Genomic DNA, 2,826 nt, shown 5'->3' on the forward strand with positions numbered 1-2,826 from the left:
TTCTAAATGAAGTATGTGTTTCAAACTTTAAATAGATATAGAAAAGTGAAAGAAAGCAGCCTCTTTATGGAAGGTTACAGAAGGTTGAAGTAGAAATAGCAGCTAAATTTAGGGGGCCATATGTGCCGTAAATTGGATGAAAAACTTTACATAGATTGTCTAATTTAATTCCTATGATACTGCTTTGGACACGTTTGTGTCTATTTTCAAGACAAGCACCCGAGGCTTATAAAGCTTTGCCACTTGCCTCTAGTTGTGCCATGAAGAAGTGTGGGAACTGAGACTCAACTCAGGTTGATCTGTCTCCAGAACTGAGACCTTCCCTCTGCTGTATCGTAGCAGCTGTGCTGCTGATGCCGTAAATGGTGATGAGAAGGAAGAGAAGCCAGACTTGTATGCACACAGACTACTACATATGGCGATGAGTGAAGTTATTTGCTTTAAGGGTTTTGCCTCTCATTTCTATAACTCAACTGATTATCATACAGACTCCAATGATGTCAGCATAGGTTGCCATTTAAAGATTGCCTCTCATTTCTATAACTCAACTGATTATCATACAGACTCCAATGATGTCAGCATAGGCTGCCATTTAAAGATCGGTAAGACGGATCAAAAATAACTGATTCTAAGTTTTGTTTCAGGCAGTTCAAAGCTAGATAATTTTAATGAATCAATTAACCACATCTGTAGATATGGTTTCTTCATTTCTAAAACAGGAATAATAATCATTCATGCCATATGCATTTCATATAGTTGTTTTATTATCAAATTAGGCAATTCATATGAAAGTCTAAGTAAATCAATGAAGTCTGTGAAGATGAAGGAATGGATAAGATGGATTAAGATGTATATGGCAATAAGTAACAGGTTTTGGTTTGTTCCACTTTCCAAAATAAAGCCATTTTATTTCCTACTTTCCAACTTATTAGCTACATTTAAGATCTTGCTGTGTGAAGAACTTTGTCAAGGCATTCTTTACCTCTTCATTTCTCAGAGTGTAAATGAGTGGATTCAACATGGGAGTCAGGATACCATAAAATACTGCCATGTTTTTGTCTATAGATAAATTAGATGACGGCCGCACATAAGTAAACATACAGGGCACGAAGAACAAGGCAACAACCGTGAAGTGGGCCCCGCAGGTGGAGAGGGCCCTGCACCTCCCCTCTGTGCTGTGGGACCTCAAGGAGGACAGGATGACCAGGTAGGAGGCAGCCAGCAGGAGGAAGTTCAACAGGCAGATCACGCCACTGTTGGCCACCACCAGCAGGCCGATGACATAGGTGTCGGTGCAGGCAAGTTCCAGCAAGGGGTACAAGTCACAGACAAAGTGATTGATCACGTTAGGCCCACAGAAGGGCAACTGCAGGACCAGCAGGAGCTGAACCAGGGAATGCAGGAAGCCCCCCAGCCAAGCCAGCCCCACCAGCAGGGCACAGCGATGCCTGGTCATGACGGCCGTGTAGTGCAGGGGCTTGCAGATGGCCACGTAGCGGTCATAGGCCATCACCGTGAGCAGGATGATCTCAGCACCTCCAAAAAAATGAGCTCCAAAGAGCTGAGCCATGCAACCCTCATAGGAGATGGTCTCCCCTCATACAAGGAGTCAGCTATGAGTCTAGGGGCCATAGAAGAAGAATAACAGGTATCAATAAAGGACAGGTTGGCCAGGAAAAAATACATAGGGGAAACCAGAGTGGATTACAGGTGATGGTGATCACAATGAGAATATTGCCACAAACTGTGATCCCGTATATGGTCAAAAAGGCCACAAGAGAGCTCTTTGCACTTCTGGGTTCTGTGAAAGTCCCAGCATGAAAAATTCTGTGATGTTGTGTGGTATTTCCATAGAGTCCAAGGCCACTGAGGATGCAAGCACAGCATTGCCTATAAAGTCAAGAGAGACACAAAATGTTACAAGATTTCCTTTAGCCAAACCCACTTCTCTTCATCCCTCTTAACCCATTCTGTTCCAAAACTTGTGTACCAATTCATCCTGTTAACCACAAAATGTAAGCATGTCTGTTAACTTTAGCATCACTGGGCAATAGATATCTAAGTTATTATATGAAAATAATTATTCAATTTTCTAGAATTTATTTTGTTAAATGGAACATTTGGTGGACATCGATTTTCTAATTTGACCAGAAAACATCTCTGACAGTTTTCAGCAGGGTTCCACATGGATACAATGGCTCTCAAGAAACCCATGAATACTTAGGATCTTCTGAAATCTCTGCATGCATAGTTCATACCCTTTGAATTAACTCTTTTTCCTTGCAATGAGGTTTGCTACATTTTCTGTTGTGCTTCCAATAGTAACAGAAATAGATGCAAAGCAAACTGAAGTAGAGTAGGGAGACATTGACTTGGTTGCAGCTGGAGATGCCCAAGTTCTCTGTTTCTCCTTGTTCATTTGCTCCCACTTCTGCCTGAGCTGCGGGCAGTATCATGTATAAGAAGTTAAATTACTCTTCCCCCTTGCTGTACACACTATATGTATGTCTGGGCTTTACTTTCTCTGGACTTGGTGAAATCCTTCTAGTTAAAGGCTTCCAGTCCTTCTACAAACGACAGGGATGAGTCAAAGTTAAAAAATTAAAAGTGACCAGCAGTGAAAGATTCTATTAGATGATTATCTGCCTATTCACTACATAAAGGAAGCTACAGGAGGAGGAAGAAGAGATATTCTGTCTTAACCAATGTCCTTGTAAATTAGAATCTCATCTGACAAAATATTCCTACTCATGCTTTATTCTCCTAATTACATTAAAGAAATGTTTGCGCTATTCTAAGTTTTGATTAAACAAAAACTGTCACTCA

The 2,826-nt window shown here is 41.1% G+C and overlaps 1 pseudogene; it reads right to left on the reverse strand.

Moving 5' to 3' along the window:
- Nucleotides 1–928: 928 nt before the first annotated feature.
- On the reverse strand, nucleotides 929–1,979 carry LOC133227089 (olfactory receptor 4C3-like; annotated as a pseudogene).
- Between the last annotated feature and the right edge of the window lie 847 nt (nucleotides 1,980–2,826).

This window comes from Bos javanicus, chromosome 15, assembly GCF_032452875.1.
Source record: "Bos javanicus breed banteng chromosome 15, ARS-OSU_banteng_1.0, whole genome shotgun sequence".
Taxonomy (NCBI): Eukaryota; Metazoa; Chordata; class Mammalia; order Artiodactyla; family Bovidae; genus Bos; species Bos javanicus.